The sequence below is a fragment of the Hakea prostrata genome, chromosome 10, assembly GCF_041222555.1.
Source record: "Hakea prostrata isolate BN-2017 chromosome 10, UWA_Hpros_2, whole genome shotgun sequence".
NCBI lineage: Eukaryota > Viridiplantae > Streptophyta > Magnoliopsida > Proteales > Proteaceae > Hakea > Hakea prostrata.
Window position 1 is genome coordinate 42,780,256 of NC_142609.1, and position 19,275 is coordinate 42,799,530.

The 19,275-nt window shown below is 41.9% G+C and overlaps 1 pseudogene; it reads right to left on the reverse strand.

The window, feature by feature from the left end:
- Positions 1-704: 704 nt before the first annotated feature.
- LOC149003161 (protein DETOXIFICATION 16-like) lies at positions 705-15,937 on the reverse strand (annotated as a pseudogene).
- Between the last annotated feature and the right edge of the window lie 3,338 nt (positions 15,938-19,275).

Below are 19,275 nucleotides of genomic sequence, written 5' to 3' on the forward strand. Positions count from 1 at the left end.
AACATTCCAATGTGGTATTCAAGAATCAAGAACATGTGCATGCTGGGGCAAATTATTCCATAATCAAATCTTGATCTCGGTGTTCGACCTGGGTCGCACACCTGGCTGTGGTGGGTGAGTCTTCCAGCGGGGATTTTTTATATCCACAAGGTTTCGGTATCGAAACCTTGCTTAAGCGAACCAAGCTGCTTACCACTTGGACCAACCCCGTTGGTATCTTGATCAGGTTTCGGAGCGTAAGATTCTATTAATATTTTCTTGATGTGCTCCAAGTATTCCATGAATATTGCAAGAGAATCTACTCTTTTTTCTTGATATGTTTCTCTTAACTTTTAACTCAAGCCCATAAGTAGGGAGTGCATAAGCTGCCAAAGGGTGAGAGGAACCTTAAGTCTTACATGCCGCAGAATATAATGCTTTAGCCTGCATGGTAGAATCATCTGCCCAAGCTTTCCCCGGCCAAGTTTGGCTCATGGCAACGGAACTTTCATTGGTAAGATCACTGTAACATCGAAAAGCAACGGACGAGATGTCGGGTGTCCTCTCTCTCTCTCTCTCTCTAAGCTCCTCCCTCATCCAACCCAGCCAAGTATGCCATTGAGATCGGCATCTCAAGTCCTTTGTCCTTAATCTTGGGGGTTGTAGAAGGAGCAATCACTGAAGATTTTAAGTCGCCAAGAAATAAAAAGATTTGATCTCATGACTAGAAGAGCAACACAGAAGGCATTTGAAGGTGAACCTTGAATGCTTTTCCCTGTAATCAATGCATGCATTGAATATGATACCAGGTAAGGTTTTAATCCCAGCGGCATGAATTGTTGCAGGCTGCTATCAGCACCATAGATGGCATTCTTGATACGGCTTCTGCTCCTCACCCAATTGGACCTTTGATTGATCTATTGAAGCCTCAGCCTCAGGGCAAGCTTGTTGGCGGAAAAGCAATAGGTGAGATAAAAGAAACACAAGAAATGATAGATTTTGCAGGAGAACACAACGTAGTAGCATATATACAAGTCATATCTATGGATTACTTGAACACTGTGATGGACAGGCTTGCAAGAGGGCATGTTAGATACCGATTTGACACCTTATGTGAACATTGCTATGGACCCAATAGCATGATGGCATGTCATTGAAATAAAGAAAAAACATTTAACTAATCTTTATCTGAGAAGGCATTTGCATTTTTGTTTTTTTGTTTTTTCCTTTTGGGGGTGGGGGGTGGCATTTTGGTGAGGAATAGTAAGAAATAAATTTTGTATACAAATGATTTTGATCAGATAAGAAGATTATAAACTTGTAACAGGGGGGGTGGGTGGGTAAGTATATCATCATGGCTGACACATATTTGATCACTTTTCTTCATTACTGTACAATCTACACCATATGCCACGAACCAAGAAAGTAATGGTTGCTACTGTCTCACCCTCTGTCAAAGCAATGACAGTCAACATATACTGCCAAGCGTGCTCTTTGTGCTTGTCCAACGCCTAGTTCATTTGAGACTCGTGTACTAAGAAGTGACAATTTATAAGCCTTTCAGGTAAATGTAAAAAAATAAATATAGCTCATCTGTTTAGTGTAACTTACCTTACAGCACCACCCACACCAACTGAGATTGTGTAGACCATCCAACAAGTGTTAAGGCTGCAAATACAACACATATTCAAAATAAAATAGTAAGATTAGAAAGAAATGTTTGATAAATGATTTATTTAGAGTTAGTAATCATTCAAAATACAGTACACAACTGATGAAAACAGATTCCAAGCTGCATATAACTCATTTATAAGATTTAAAAGATATATATAGAAAACTGAAAATTTTAATAAAATCATAGTCAAATTCCAAATTCTATAAATAAGATGCATAGTACCAAGAGGGGAGGGGGAAGAAAAAGAACTTACCAGATCATTATAGTTGAAGGAATAGCAAGTTTCAGAAAATTGAAAATATCAAGCAAAGCCTTCTTTGATAACCCAGTCCAAGTCATCCCACAAGTAGGAGATAATTTGATGCTACAGGCCAAAAGCAACACATTGATCCAATACGAGATGGAGATTCCAAAGCTGCACCTTCTGTACCTAAGGTTGATTTGTATACTAAAGGACAACATAAGAGGATGTGGAGTGAAGCTGTAAATGCGGAAGTTATCATTATGGGAAAGACAAAGTTTTGGGCTTGTAGGAGTCTAATCATGCATTGAATGATTCCACGAGCAAAAAGATTTGGGATCAACAGAGCAGCACACTTCCCTGCTTCCATTGATATTTCGACATCTTGCCCAAAGGATATGAGAATTTGGCTTGTACAGAACCAGATGAAAGCAAGGGGAATGCCAACTATTGAAAGGACTGAAATTGCCCTCTGCATATGAATCCTCAGCATCTGATGCTGTTTTGCTCCATAAGCCTGGCCACACAATGTCTCCAATGCACTCCCCATTCCTAACTATCAAACATCACAGAGAATGACTGCAGAAATTTTGTGTGCTTTATAGAAAGCTTCATCTAATGACTAGAATTTATACAGTATATAAGTCAGAGAAAGAAGAGTAAGATAGGGGGCTTGAGGCAACACTTAAAGGAAAGGAAAGCCAAGCTCTTTATTAAATTTAAGCCGAGTATGCCACTGAGATCGGCATCTCAAGTCTTTTGTCCCTAATCTTGAGGGTTGTAGAAGGAGAAACACGCCAATAAAGAGCAGCACCAAAATCGCCGAAGATTTTAAGTTGCCGAGAAATAAAAAGAGGCAATTTTAAGTTGCCAAGAAATAAAAAGATTTGATCTCATGACTGGTGCACCAACCTGTGAGAGTCCTAAATTATCAAGAAGAAAGGACTCTGCTGGTGCCCAGGAATCCTGGGTTCTCAAGAATTCCACACCATTCCTCTTGCATTAGATCCACCACTCTATCCCATCTTCATCCAACTGCTACACCAACATACACTACTCTCTGACTCTGAAACACCACCACAGCTGATATTCTGAACATCATAATTGCAGCCTAAGTTCCGTATCATCAGGCCGCACTTGATCTCACTATGAAGCCCTGCTGATTGAAAATTTGGTCTGTAGGGCATAAATCTCACAGTGCAGCAAGTGCTTCCCCCTACATACAAGCATTTCTTGACCAAAGTTTGATCAGAGTTCTTGTGAATGGTTTAACTTACACGGTAAGCTTCCAATTTTCAGTCCTTTCTCTTCTTAATTTTGCTTTCTGGGGCATCTGGCACTATACTGTTATGAATTTTAGCCAAACAATATTCACTTTATCTCTGAATGACATATTAGTTGGATAGGTCACTCAGAAGCCAAATCAACGAATTGAAACAGAAAATAATAGTTCACAGTCAACCTGTACCAACCTCATAAGAGTCAGCGAAACTCGGCAATAGGTGTTTGTTTGAAACAAGGTTTTCATCCAAGGAGCCAAGGACCAGATGTTGTTAGTACCATGACAAGTGCAATGGACTCATAGATGAAGAAAAACATCTGCACAGATGACAACTAATCAATCAATAAACTTCATGCCAGCCAGAAAAAAAAAAAAAGATCCACTGGTCTACCCAAAGAATGAAAAGAATCAAACAGTGTATTAGACAGAAAAATTGAAAGTAAGACAGCCAGGAATTTTTGAGACACAAGCCTTATCAGAGCACCCATGCTCAGTGTCCATGAATTTCATATCCTACACCAAGCCAATAGAAAAATCAAAAAGCAAGTAACCAACATATCAAGAAGGTGCATTAATGTTAGTTTTTTTTGGTTGATTTCATTAATGTTGGTGCGTGTTCTATGTGAAGCCCAATGCGGGAGGAAGCTTTATTTATGCATAAGATTTATCAAATACAGAACAAAATAGGAAACTAAAATCTACCCAAATCATCCAATAGTCCAGATCCCCTCAAATAGATTTCTCCTCACAAGACATCCAATATCCAAAAGTAGATCTCCTATCATCTAGACACCTTGCATCTATGTATGCCTCAATTTTCAAGTGTTCATGAGCAGAAATTAGATTTCCTTTTCCTAGAGTAGCCTTCAAATATCTCAAGATACGATATGATGCATCCAGTGTGAGGAGTTGAGATCCATATGCCGGCTAAAAAAGGACTGCAAATGTGATGTCTAATCTAGTATGGGACAAATAGGTCAAATTCCCTACTAACTTTTCATAACTTGTTTCGTAATGGTTCTCCTACTTTTGCCGTCAGGTTAGGTTCAATAGGTGTTTCTACTGGCTTACATCCAAACATTCAAGTCTCTACCAGTAGTTCTAGACTACCCTTTCTTTGAGAGAGGGAAATACCATTGGCCAAATCTCTTTCTTTGCCTACAAGGTAGTTAGGCAAATAGGAGTTTCTTTGGGCTTACATCTTAACATTCAAATCTTCTTCCAATAGGTCTAAAGTATAGTTTCTTTGAGAGAGGGAAATACCATTGGCCAAATTTTGGAGCACCATTCCAATTGTTTTCCTTTCAATTAACGTCGTGCATCATATCAGCGCCACCCTCAACCTCCCATATTCCTTGGTCAAGTATATCCTATTCTACTCTACCTCCTAATTGTTTTTTTTGGGATGAATAGATAATTAAATTACCAAAAGCCAAAAGAGCACATACAAAGGGAACAAGGGGGGGGGGGGAGAGCCCCAATCAAGAAGGGGACATGAAAGAAGCTGAGAGACTCCAAGAACTAACAATCAGCCTATTTCTTGGAGAATCTACAACAGGGGGGTGGGGGAGAGAACAAAGTCTCGAATAAACATCAAAGTAGATGGCATTCCAAATCATATCTCTTGAACGGGATTTGGAGGTCCATCTTCGCATGTTATGCTCCCACCAAAGATGGTGTATAGTGGCGGCAAAGACAAGCTTACCCACAAGGTCACAAATAGATACAGTTTGGGTTGGCGGGGATGTGACGGCTAATGAGAAAAGCTTGGGTAGGCAGGGCAAGGCTAAGGGCTCTCCAAAGAGTAAGGGCATGGCGAGGGATGTGGCCTTTAAACCAAACAAGAGGGGACCAAGGGATAGGGGGAGATGGGGTTCTTAGGAGGTTCCAAGCCGATGTAGTAGAAAAGGGGGTGGAGTCGGGGTGCAACCAAGTAATGCAGTCGTTGGAGAGGGGGGATGGTGGGGGGGGGGGAGGGAACTCCAAACCTGTGTGAGACTATGGTGGGGGGAAGGGGACCAAGACCCAAATGAGATGAACGTGGAAAGGGGAGCGGATTTTGGGATACGAGTGTTATAAACGGTTCTAGGGCCAAGAAGAGTGTACAAGATACCCGTCGGATGCCAGGGGTCAAGCCAAAAGGAAGTGGAGATACCAGTAGAGACACCGACGGAAATGGCGGAGGAGAGCGACGACCACGGAGAATCAGGAGCTTCCTCCAAATCCAGGAGGGGTTGGAGGAGGGCGGAACAGTCCAAATCGAGTCATTCTTGAGGAGGTAGGAATAGACCCAGGAAACCCAAATGGAATCATATTTGGAGGCGATCTTCCAGATGAGTTTCATGAGACAAGCCATATTCATATCACGGATACGACGAAAGCCAAGACCACCCTCAGATTTGGGACGGCAAATGGACTTCCAGCTAATAGGATGAAGGAAGCGGGGGGACTCTTGGTCTTTCCAAAGGAAAGCACAGAAAAGGGATTCCAGAGAATGGATGATAGATTTAGGTGGGAAAAAGATACCACACCAGTAGAGATAGGAGGATTGGAGGACAGAGCGGATTAACACCATTCTCCTAGCAAACGAAAGTAGCTTACTCATCCAGAGTTGAAGCTTCTTTCGAATATGATCGAGCATGGGGGAGCAATGGTGGCGAGTGAGCCTACCAGGGATGAGGGGAAGACCGAGATAGGTCACAGGAAAGGAGCCTAGGTTGAATCCAAAGATTGAAAGGAGGGAGGCTCTAGAGGAATCAGAGATACCAGAGAGAAAGATGGTGGATTTCTCAAAGTTCACTCTAAGGTCAGATAGGGATTCAAAGTGGGAGAGGGTCACGAGGATAGAAGAGATGGAGGAGTGGTCAGCCCTAAAGAAAATCATGAGGTCATCAGCAAAGGCGAGGTGGGTGAGCTTGAGTGAATGACATTTGGGAATGGGAGAAATGAGCACCTGATTAGTTTTGGATTGAATAAGGCGGGAAAGCACTTCCAGTGCTAAGGTGAAGAGGTAAGGGGATAGGGGGCACCCTTGATGAATACCAATACACGAGGAGAAGAAACCAGCCGGGGAGCCATTGGCGATGACTGAGAAGTGAGGGGTAGAGATACAAGTCTCGACCTAGTGGACAAAGGGGGGGGGAAGCCCATCGCCGAAAGGACTTCATCGATAAAATCCCATCGAATAGAGTCAAAGGCTTTATGAAGATCAACCTTTCATAATAGCAGCAAGGGAATGGCTAGCTCTATCGAAGCCTCGGATAATCTCAGCACAGAGGAGGATATTATTAGAGATGCTCCGATCGGCAAAGAAGGCCGACTGATTGGGGTTGACCAGCGAGGGGATAACCAATTTAAGACGATTGGCCAGGATTTTGGAGATGAATTTGTAGATGAGGTTACAGAGCGAGATGGGACGAAACTCAGAGAGAGATGAGGCACCAGGCTTTTTGGGGATAAGACAGAGAAAGGTGTTGTTGATGGTGGAGAGTTGTGACGGGTTAAGGAAGAAGCCGTGAATAATGTGAATAAGGTCGGGCTCAATGAAATCCCAAGTGGCCAGGAAGAACCCCATACTGAAGCCATCAGGACTAGGGGCCTTGTTGGCTTTGTGGGAACGAATGGCAAAGCGGATCTCATCAGGAGAAGGAATAGAGCAAAGAGATGGGGGAAGAGAGGGGTCGCTGAATTTATTAAGGATGGAGGGAAGAAGGGAAGGGCGGGGGGGGAGGGAGGGGGGAGAGGAGGTTCGAGAAATAGGAGACGACTTCCTCTTTGATACTGGGTGGGTCTGAGATCCAGGCACCACTGCGAGAAAGGAGGCAAGGAAGGGAGTTAAAGTTGTGGCGGGCTTTAAGAGAGCGTGGAAGAAAGCGGTGTTGGCGTCTCCAAGCTCGAAGCCACTTGACACGGGACTTTAGACGGAGAAAACTCTTTCTAAGGGAGACCAAGGAAGAGAGGAGAAGGGAGAGGGCTTTCTCCTCCTTCGCCAAGGACCGGCAAAAAGGGTCAGTCAATCTGAAGCTAGGATTGGACTCTGGAGAGGTCAACCTGACACTCGGAGACCCTAGAGGAAATATTACTAAACATAGAGGAGTTCCAAGAACGAAGGGCAATTTTAGTGTTTTGGAGTTTTCGAGCGAAAGCCACAAGAGGTCGAGAGTGACAGTGGACAGGTTGGGACCAGGCAGCTATGACAGTGGGAAAGAAAGAAGGATTAGAAATCCACATATCGAAGAATTTGAAAGGCTTGGGCATGAAGGAAGGATGGTTAAGTAGCTTGATATGGCAAGGGGAGTGATCGGAAAGAAGAGGGGGGCCATAATGGGCATGGCTAGCAAGGAAGAGGGAGAACCAAGGGTGGTTGACAAGGAAGCTATCAATTTTAGAGGCGATGCGGGTAGACCCAACTCTACGGTTATCCCAAGTGAATCGCTGGCCGGACCAATGAAGATCAAAGACGCCCGCATCATTAATCCAAGAGGTGAAATTGTCGACTGCCGCAGGGTCAGGGGGGTTACCTCCAATACGGTCATTAAAGAATCACACAATATTGATCACCCCCAATACCCCAAGGGAGGCCCGACAAGTAGGAGGAGATAGCAAGGAGGTCATCCCAAAGAGGAGCCCTATCCAACGGGCGATTGAAACCATAGACAATTGAGAGATAGAAGGAGGGGGAAATGGTAGAAGTTAAGTGAAAGTCTAAAAGCTGGAGAGAGGAGAAGAGCAAGGTTGGCTGGAATTTTGTAGGGTCTCAAAGAACCCAAATTCGGCCATTAGGGGAATGAGACGAGTTGGAAATAAAAGACCAAGAAGGGGCTATGGAGTTGGCAATCCGACGGGCATTGTCACAGTGTACATAGGTTTCTAACAAAGCCACAAAAGAAGCCTTAGACTCACGGATGGACAGCTTAAGTTCAGCTTGTTTAGCAAGTGAGTTTAGGCCCCTAACATTCCATATGATAAAATTAGTCATTTAAACAACGGGGGGGGGGGGGGGGGCAAAAACCAAGCAACCAAGGGAAGGGGAACCTTCTAGTCTATTATGCATGCATAAGTGACCATCCAAACTACAATGTGGGCAAGACTCACACAGGGATGAGCTAATGGGGGAGAGGGATTTGAACATGTCGGATCAATAGTGGAGCTGGAACAAGTGGATGATGGTGCGGGGGTGAAGGCAAGCTCGGCGAGGGAAGGGGAGCTTGTAGTCAAAAGCTCAGATGAGATGGTCAAGGAGATAGGCGTATGTGATGGTTATATGATGGTTGGGCTTGGTTTAGAGGAGCAAGAAGAGGTGATGGGTATAAGTTGGTGAGGCTTTGGTGAGCCAAGTGGTTCAGCTCTGGAAGTGGGGCGAGTGGTAGAGGTGAGTGGGCTGGGCTTTAAAAGAGATTTAGAGGTGGAATAGTTCGAGGAGGAAAAAAAAGGGTGACGGCCAATGGCCATGGGCCTTGGGTAATAGGCTTGTTAGAAAACAAGCATTAAATAATCAAAACAACAGCTGAACTAGAACAAATAAAAGAGAGAAGAAGAAGAAGAGAAGAGAGATGAAGAACTAGTAGAAGAGGCCTGTGATTCTTACTTAAGAGTCTAGAATCACAGAGCCCTTTTATTTATAGCTTCTAATGAATCTAATACAACTTGAGAGACAAGTAATTGTCCTCTAGAAAAAGGAAACAAAAAATTACAACTTTAGTAACTTCCTAGCTCCTAAAATAGAAAATTCTGAAAATAGAAACTACTACCAAAATAGAAACTATGCTTTCTAAAAACTCCCAAAACTTATATAGCAAGACTCCAACATTAGAAATAGAAAGTAGAGTAGCATCACTAGCATATACTGTTCACGTGAACAGTAACACAAATTTTACTGTTCACGTGAACAGTAAAAACATATTTTTTACTGTTCACGTGAATAGTGTGCGTGAACCGTGTAAATAGCGCAAGTGTATATACTTCAACACTCCCCCTCAAGATGGAGTGTACATAAAGAAAACTTCAGCTTGCACAAGAAGAATAAACTTGAAAAGTAGCACCAATCTTGAATCATGTAGCAATGGCAGATGTCGATAAACACTGAGAAAACTTCACACAGGAGATAATCAACACCAACTTAAAAAAAACTTTAATTCTTCATGTCAATGGAACCATCTAATATTGAGAACAATCGACGATGTTGAAGACGAACAAAGTCCATAAGTATAGGGATCAAAGACACTATCCATATAATGCCGGTAGTAGGGAGAAATATCCACACTAGATCTTCAAAATTGTAACTCCAAAGTCTATATAAATGCTTCACAAGAACTCAAGTAGAAGTTAGGCAAAAAGCATTATCCACGTAATGCCGGTAGTAGGGAGAAATATCCACGCTAAATCTTCAAAATTGCAACTCCAATGTCCATAAGTATAGTAGGATCAAAGACACCATCCACACAATGCCGGTAGTAGGGAGAAATATCCGTACTAAATCTTCAAAATTACAACTCCAATGTCCATATAAATGCTTCACAAGAAGGCAAGTAATAGGCAAAGTATAGGTAGGTAAAATGCAATATTGATTACTGTGGACCAAGTAGGTAGGTAAAAGACAATATAGGTTACTGTGGACCAAGTAGGTAAGGTAGTATGGGTTACTATGGACCAAATAGATAAGGTAAAAGACAGTATGGGTTATTGCGGACCAAGTAGGTAAGGTAAAAGACATTATGAGTTACTGTGGACCAAATAGATAAGGTAAAAGACAATATGGGTTACTGCAGACCAAGTAGGTAAGGTAAAAGACAATATGGGTTCTGCTGTGGACCAAGTAGGTAAGGTAATATGGGTTACTATGGACCAAGTAGTTAGGTAAAGGACAATATAGGTAAAGACATGTAATGATATCGTTGTAGAATGCCATAAGTTGAGGGCAAAGATCTTCATAAATAATATCCATTAGCACATCTTGAGTAGATATAGAATAAGGTACCATTCTCCCCCTCACGTGTAGCATTACACGTGGACAAGTAATGATGACCAGTGACAAGCATCTTAAAGTATGAACACAAAAGAAACCCAAAAAGGAAAAGTAGCAGCCACAGAGCAGTGTATTATTCACCAATAAAGTTGATCAAGCAGCAAAAAATCGTCTCACAGGACAAAGTCTTGTGCACCAAGGGGGAAAAAAATTCTGGACCACCGCTAACCCTTAAGCAGGAGCAAATTAGATTAGGAAAAAAAATATATTGAACCAGCTTGAAATCTCAAAATTGCAGTAGTCGTTGCAGCAATCTACTCGGAAGAAGTGCAATAACAGTTGTTGCAGTAGTAGATAATATTAGATCTCGGACCATAGCAGCAAACTTCTGCTAGATTTGAAACTCTAACAGATCTCGATATGAAGGAAAAATAGTCCTCTAGGTCTTTGTAGAAGTATTAGATAAAAAGAAGGCTAAACTTGATTCTGAAATAAACAACGGAAGAAGTAGTAAAGCAAGAAGGTAGCAGTAGAATTTTTCAGAACAAAGAAATTCAATGAAACAGGGGTACTAGTATACGACTTGCAACTAAACTTAACAAACAATGGAAGACAATACTTAGGTCTTGCAATCCGAATTATGGGCATATCTTTGCAAGAATCAAGAGGAATCCCAAGACATCAATATAGTGCAGATTGAACTTCAGATTTGCACAAAAAAAAAGGGTAGTAGCAGCCTCAGTTGAATCAAATAGGTAGACATATCCCCAGAAAGCTTGGGGCCTTTTTTTAGTATTAATACATAGATACTTGGTGCTTCAAAAGTTAAAGAAGGACAGCCATGCACAATTACTGCAGCGAAGGTTGGGGCTACCCTAGATAAGAAAAAGGAAAAAAAACTGGGCAGCCAAGAGAGAGAAAACAGTCCTTAGGTTGATTAAACTTGCTTTGATACCGTGTTAGAAAACAAGAAGTACTTTGGCCTTTATAGCCGGTAAAAGCCTAAAATCATTTGGTCGGTGGAAAATTTTCTTCAAAGAGAAATCGGACATTACAACTATCGGGTGCGCTTAGAAGTAAGGTATCCACTTCCGAGAGGCCATTAATAAGGCCAACGCTTGCTTGTCAACCCCCAGATATCTTGTCTATGTATAAATAAGCGAGTGGCTTACGTAGTAGATCGGCTTCTGAGGCACCCCGTCCTTCACCAAAACTGCATTCACGGCAACTTGGGAAACTACAAGGTATATGAGTAACTCCTCCTCCAACAATTGCCTTGCCAACACCGAGGGAGTTGCAAGTGCCTTTCTAAATGCAACATTGAAGGTTGAACCACAAATGTATCTCCCAAGTACTCTCTTCTCTCACTCCAGCAATGCAACATTGCAGGGTGAACCACAAATGTATCTCCTAAGTACTCCCAATACCTAACTTCCTTCACAGCTCGATAAGCATTGTCAAGCCTTATTTGATCCAAGACTTTAGCTCACCATCCCGCCCTCAAATCATTGTAGGCGAATGATGTTGCCTTTTTGATTCATCTTGCATCTTTAGCGACCTTCCTAACAAAAGTTGGCAGCTCATTTGGTATCATTACAGAGATCTATTCGACTAATAATACAAGATATCAACCAACATACTTTAAGCTCCAAACCTTATCTAGGGTACCTAACCTCACAAATTTTAATAGTTGTTGGAGTGAGAAAATCATCGAGGATCACTAGTCTATGCTTTATTTATCTCATTGATCTTTTTTATCTATCCATTTAAACCACCACCTATGATAATCTTACCCTCTTCATGAATTACCACCACCAGTGCTTCCATCTGTACCCAAAAATGTAACTTAGTGATTTAATTTTGTCCAACTTAAGGTCCATGTGCACTAATTGTGCTCATCACCTCTTTCTCCAACACAATCCTTGATGGATATAATCCTACGGCCAAATATTTTAACATCCACAAAATCTTTCATTAGCTTAACAACCCATCTCATTTGGCCTCAAATCAATGTCCCCCTCAAAGCTCAAATATTCCATGTTCGAGTACTTCATTGGTAAAAGATCCCAAACAGTCGCATTTTAAGCTCCGCCACCTTATCCTAGGCTACTAAAACCTCAAACTACCTATAAGTTTGTGGAATGAGACAAAAATCTAGAACCCCAAGTCAATGCCATGTAATTAGGCTCTCCCCTTGATCACTTTAAAATCCTTACACAACAGTTTAATAAACATTTTATTTAGAAAAAAAATCTACTTGACAACTTTGATGTCCACATTTGAACATTACTAAATGATCTTCCTTTTAAAGCCTTTATGACAACTACACGAAAAGCAAAAGAAATATAAAAAGAGATTCCTTACACTTTCCTCTCCCCAAAAACCATATCCTACACGTCATAGTTATAGGCGACGCCAAGGTGTCTTGCCATTCTTTCAGTCAGGCAGTCCTGGTGTTGCCTTGTCGCCGTAGCGACGCCTTGTCCTCTTACTTGGCGTCGCCTTCATTTTTGTTATTCTCCATCCTCTAGCCTTGACCATGTCACCTTGACAACTATGCTAAGCGTACAATTTTATATGCTCCATATAGCTACTCCTCCCAACAATTCTCCTCTAGGAATTGTTTTCTTCTACAGTAGGGCCACACAGAGAGGATACTCTCTCACCAATTTTAATTAAGACAATCAAACAAAATCACTAGAACGTGCTTTGTGGTTAGGCTTGTCAATGGCATCCCATGTAGTCCTTACATCACAATCAGTTAGACGTCCTAGTTGGGACAGAATTTAATTGGCGGCTACGAATCCATCAGAAGGTAATGAAATGATTTTTTCCATTTCGACTATTTGTTCTGACAACAAAATTAAAAGCAAGAGCAACATAAAAAACCGAGTCTTTATTCTTTCCTCTGCCCAAAAACAATATCCTCCATGCACGCATTCTTATTTCTTTAATATTGCATCATATGACCATTTCGATCACCCCCGATGATAACTTCTACCACCAAGTAATCCATACGCTCCCAAGATCGTAACTTACCACTTTGCTGTTGTCCAACTTGATGACCCGGTTCCTTTCCTATGGATTTTGATTAAATTCAAATGCCTCGTCTAGAGGGTCTACCTGAACTTCCTTCCATACCAACTGCCGACCTCATGGAATTCACCGATCCCCCAACACCACCCAAAGAAGTACTTGTAGCAGACAGCTCTACTCCAAACCCGAGGTTAAGGATGAGAGTAGTCTCGATGAAGCCAGCGCCTATGAAGAAGCTCCTAATTCTGTTGATGCCATTGTTCAATCACCAGAACAAGTTCCAAATTTATTTTGCTCAAGAAATTTTGTTCTTTTCCAAGTCACCTTCGTCTCTCCGGGGTTTGATCCTGATAATTTTGGAAATGGAAAATTTGTTTCATTCTGTGCAACATTGTCGTGAGCTACCCTTTAACCTTATGAACTGACTACGCTTAATGCTCTCCTGTATTCTCATGTAGATATTCTTCTTACCCCCATCCTTGAACAAAACTTCATGTACTCGTATTTGAGTTACTACCCAACCTTTAGAAAACATCTGCTGCCATCAATGTTTTTAAGCATGTTAATATTAAAAAAGGTGAGATATCGTTAGACACGAGTTACCTTTCGGAAATTTTACCAGGAGACTTGGTCATATGCTCCGCTTCAAGATTGGTGGGTCGATTGCTCCCAAAGGTCCTCTCGAAAGGCCCTTAGTAACAGATTGGCACGTCAATTGGAAGTTTTCTTTGAAATGGTGCCAAAGGTTTTAAGCCTCTTATAGCACTTCCTCGATTGGATTATTGTTAACCCAGCCCAAACCTCGAATGATTCTTTATATTGTTGTGGTTCTGCAATCCTTTACACTTTTGATCTTGCTCCATGTTGGAGAAGTCCCCATATAAGGTGCCAGGAATGACTTGGTTCATGTTTAGATGCATCATTCATAAGAGTTATGCCCATAATTTAACAGGTCACAAAGCAGTTTTATGGAAGTAATTGAATGCCTACAATTCTATAGGTAGTACTTCAAATTTACTAAATTCAAGGATCGATCAATAGGTTTCTCGACTCGAATCTTTTAATCGGTACGCGCTCTGGCATTGTTCCCTTGTCGACTACATATGGCCTTTCCCATGTTGCGCTTAAGTTTCATTAATTTTTCAGATTTGAAGACCTACAATTTGTTTTATAAGATCACCCGCTCTGCACCTCCGATTCTTAACTCGGGTGTGGCAATACCCCCTTACTCTTTTTTGGTACCTTTGGTTCCTGTAATCTACCATGTTACGTAGATCATCTAGAGAGTCTAGGTTGACCCTCATTCCTAGTTCGTTTAAGTCTTCGATATAGTCCCAATACCTTTTTTACCATGTTAGGACACCTACCAAAGAAAGCACCTCAATCCTGTATGTCAAATGAAAAGGTGTCTTGCCTGTTAGAGTTCGGCTTGCCGTCCAGTATGAGAAGAACATACTTGGTAATTCCTATAACAATGCCCAGTTTGTCAATTCCACTTTGCCATTGCTCAATGGGAGGTCTATTGATGACTAACAATGTTAAATATGATATCTTGTACAAAATGTCTCGAATCTGGCTCCCTCAAATTGCTTACCAATATCTATTCGTAGCACCTTTGGGATTTTGAACCGGTAGATGACCTTGCCATCATAAGATTTTTCCATAGGCTTTTCAATAATTGTCGTTACGAGCACGACCTCGACCCACTAATATCCATTCCCCATATGGCAATGGGGGCCGCGCTTAAGATGGGAACCCTTGTGAGTGGCGCAGGATTTTGACATTGCTTGCATTTCCGTACATACTCGAGCGCATCCTGCCACATGGTTGGCTGACAGAGTCTCGACTTGAAAATCATTTGATGCCAACATTCTCTCGTTTATATGAGCTCCACATATCCCCTCACATACCTCAACAAGTGCATGCAGGGCATGTGAGTGTCCCACACATTTTAGCTGTGGCTCTTAAAACGATCGCCCGTAAAATTGGTAATTTAGAATGGTAATCCTTGCTGACAGATTCTAGGATTGGGTCCATCCAGCTTCACTCCCGCTTAATTTCCATCGACTCGATTTCCTCTACGCTCGGGAAGACACCTCTTCTATATATTCTATAGAGTCGAGCGTTTTATATTTCGCGGAGGCTAACGGAGATAGATTCTCTGCTTCCTTATTTTCTTTTCGAGGGATTTGTTTCATTACTACACGATCAAAATTGGCTCGGTATTGTTCCACCTTAGATGGATACTTGGCCTTCCATTTCCCGTTAGCCTCATATTCTCTTTTGATTTGATTCACCACTAGTTTGTGAATCGCTTCTCACCTCCACCTTCTTAAATCTTAATGTTTGGTAACCTCAAGGACCTACCAATATTCTCCCCTAATTTGATTTACCACTAGTCGTGAATCCCTTCTCACCTCCAGCTCCTAAAATCTTAATGTTTGGTAACTCGAGGACTTGCCAATACCGCTTCATATTCGGCTTAAATAGTTGAAGCCTTGAAGTCTAATCTTGAAGCATAGCTGACTTCTTCAAAGGAAAATTTCTCATTACCACGATCGGGTGCTCTTAGAAGTAAGGTCTCAACTTTCGAGAGGTCTTTAATAGGGCCAGCGCATGCTTGTCAACCCCTAGATATCTTGTCTACCTATCAATAAGCATGTGGCTTACGTAGTAGATTGGCATCTGGGGCACCCCATCCTTCACCAAAATTGTGCTCACAGCAACTTTGGAAACTGCCAGGTATATGAGCAACTCCATCTCCGGCAACTGCCTTGCAAACACTGGGGGAGTCCCAAATGCCTTTCTAAGCTTTTCAAAGGCCCATTGGCATTTGTCCAACCCTAGATTCACACCTTGCTTCCCGATTGTTTAGAGGGCTTTAGAGAATGAATTGCATTTTCCATCTACCCGGGCAAAGACACAATTCAATGCAGCTACTCTTCCAGCAGGCATTGGATGTCTCGTATAGTTTTAGGGGGCCGCATTTCTAGCAAGGCTTTAATTCTTTTAGAAACAATACCCCCTACTGAACCATAAAACCAAGAGACTTCCTGAACGATACCCGAATGCACATTTTTCTGGATTTAAACTCATCTAAGTCAAGTCCATAGTACATCAAACATTTCCTCTAAGTTTACCACATGTCCTAAATGGGTGAGTCTTTTTCACGAGCATATCATCCACATACTCCAATGTTTCGCTTGATATGCTCCCTGAAAATTTTGTTCACAGGCCTTAGGTAAGTTGCTCCGGCATACTTTAACCCAAACGGAATTACTTAATAATGGTGGCTTTCTCGGCCAGTCATGAATGAAGTGTGCTTCTCGTCATCTAGGTTCATCACTATCAGATGGTACCTTGAGTATGCGACCATAAAGCAAAGCGCTTCATTAGCTATAGTTGCATCAATGTGGAGGTCAATCTTAGACAAAGAGTAGCAATCTTTCGAGCACGCTTTATTGAGGCCCATATAGTGTGCACATTCTCCAATTCCATGTGGGGCATTCAATCAGCACAATAAAAGCCAATTGTTCTAGCTCTCAGCCTGCCCTCAAATTTCATCATGCTTTTTTAGCAAAAGGTTTATTCTTTTTTGAATGACGGGGATAACATCTTTCTTTATCCAAAGTTTATGTTCTTGTACCCTCCTATCTATCTTGGGTATATCCTTAGATGACCAAGCTAAAATGTCCAAATTTCTTAACAAGAATCCAATCATCCCTCGCACCGGAATGTCAAGGTGTCTCAGAATCCGCTCCAACTTCTTGAATGGTTCGCCCTTTGCTAGTTTCTTCATCCTGATCATCGAGAGCCTCAAAGGTCAATGTTTTTCTGAATCTTTCAAGCCTACGCTTCTATGTTAGGTAGTTAACGTAACAGTTTTGAAATGACCAGGTCAAACGTGCATTCACTAACTACAGCCTCTATCGAGAACCCGTATAAGTGCGTCCCATAAGCGATCATCATGTCATCCTCAAGTTTTAACCTTTGAAATTCCTCATACGACAGTGGATCGAGTGACGACCTGGTATCCAAAAGAACCCGATGAACCTTCCAGTTGGCATAATCATGTGAGGCTAACAGAAGTTTTAGATCTACATCCATAAATGTTATTGATTTTGGACAAGATTCGTTTCTTCTCTTCCTAGGCAAACACACAGCCCCCACAAATCGGGCCAAGTATAACATAGATGGGCGTTCTCTCCCGATCTGCTTCTTTCTCCCGATTCCACAGGGCTTGAAGATCTAAGCCTTTTCCATTCCTTAGGAGGTGATTTTCCCGGGACAGTCCTGAGCGTTTGACATATTAGCGCAACTACATTCTTTATTTCTGACAGACGGTGCCAAATTGTTGAGTTTGACCAATGTCCCAACCGTCCAGAAGGCTAATCCAACAATTGAATAGTCAGCAGAGGGCCGGCTAAAATATCAGGAAGCCACCTCCAAAGATTAAGTCAATCAGGGATCAGAAGAAAGCACCGAGCGAACTTGCTCAAAAGATTCATAATAAAAGTTTTTCTCTCCTAACCTCATGGGTGTTACTCCACATTTATACTGTGTGAGTTACCTATTTTGTTACCGACAAGATCTTGTGCATGTGCCTAATGTCTACGTGATTAGGCTCCTTGGTGGAAGGTTCCTTTTCGTCTAGATTCGTTCCCTTATTAACATTGTTAGAGGCATCTTCCCATAATTGCTTTCGTTAAATAGGGTAACTCCCCGACCCAGCTGTCAAGGTTTTGTTAAGGGACCAAGCTACAACCCAGATAATAAGCCTGGTAGATTTTATTCGTATCACATAACCAAAGCCATGTTTGATCCAAGATTGTAGCTTATCGTCTCACCACAAAGTCTCTCAAGAGGAATGGGGTTTTCCTTTTAAATCTCCTTTTACATCCTTAAAAAGCATAAAAATACAGGTAATCATCTCATTTGGCATCAAACTAGTGTCCAACTCACAAATCCAAGTCAACCAATCTATGTCATATAATTCAGCTTTTGCATGGCCTCACTTAGCAATCCTTACTTAACACCAATTAGACTACTTTTTTTTTTTTTTAAGGGGGGGGGGGGGGCAAAAATTAGACTTCTAGTTTGGAAGAAAACTAGTAAAGGACAAACATATCTAATAGCACTACAAGAGGATCCTCTTCTAATTAAAAGATCTTCTCTTTGCACCACTTCCAACTACATAATCTTCTCTTTGCAAAGTATTTGACTATTAAATCAAAAGCATTACAAAGAGATCCTTACACTTTACTCTTCCCAAAAAAAATCTACTATATAGATACCGCTCCCCCCTAAGCTACACTGCCCTCCATAAGCCTTTGTCCCCATCCTCCAACTCTTCTATTGAACCAGATATCTTTGAAACCCTTCACTTCTAAATTCCCCCCTATGTGAGACCCCCTTCCCTCTTCCCAATTGCTAATATTTTGCCTCCTCCCCCATTATTTGAAATGTCTGATTTCTTTATTTGGAATATCAAGGGACTCAATTCCCTAGCAAAACAAGCGGATGTCAGAAACACCATCAAAACCGCCAAGGTTTCCTTTTGTGCCCTTCTTAAAACTCATGTCCAATTAGATAATGCCCATTGGATTGCTTGGTCTATAGCCCCCTCTTGGCCTTTCATCTCAAATTCTTCCCCTTCATCCAATGGTCGTATTTGGATTCTTTGGGACCCCTCGAGATTCCAAATCTCCCTCCTTAAGTCCTCTCACCAGCTCTTGTATCTTAGTATCCTAGATAATATCTCCCTTCCCTTTCTTCTCACCATAACCTATGGTTTCAACCGCGCCGCAGATCGCATCCCCCATTGGGAAGATATCAGAGCCATCTCTTCTTCCACCTCTGATCTACCCTAGGGTATTGGTGGGGATTTTGACATCATTAGATTCTCCCATGAGCGAGTTGGTGGCTCCTCCCCGGATCTTGTCATGATGGATGACTTCAATGCCTGCATTGATGACTCGGGTATAGCTGACCTCCGTTGGTCTAGCCACCCCTTACTTGGCATAACCGTCGTTCAGTTTCGGCCAGGATAGGCTCTAAGTTGGATCAATTCCTAGCAATTCCTTTTTGGCAATCTTCTT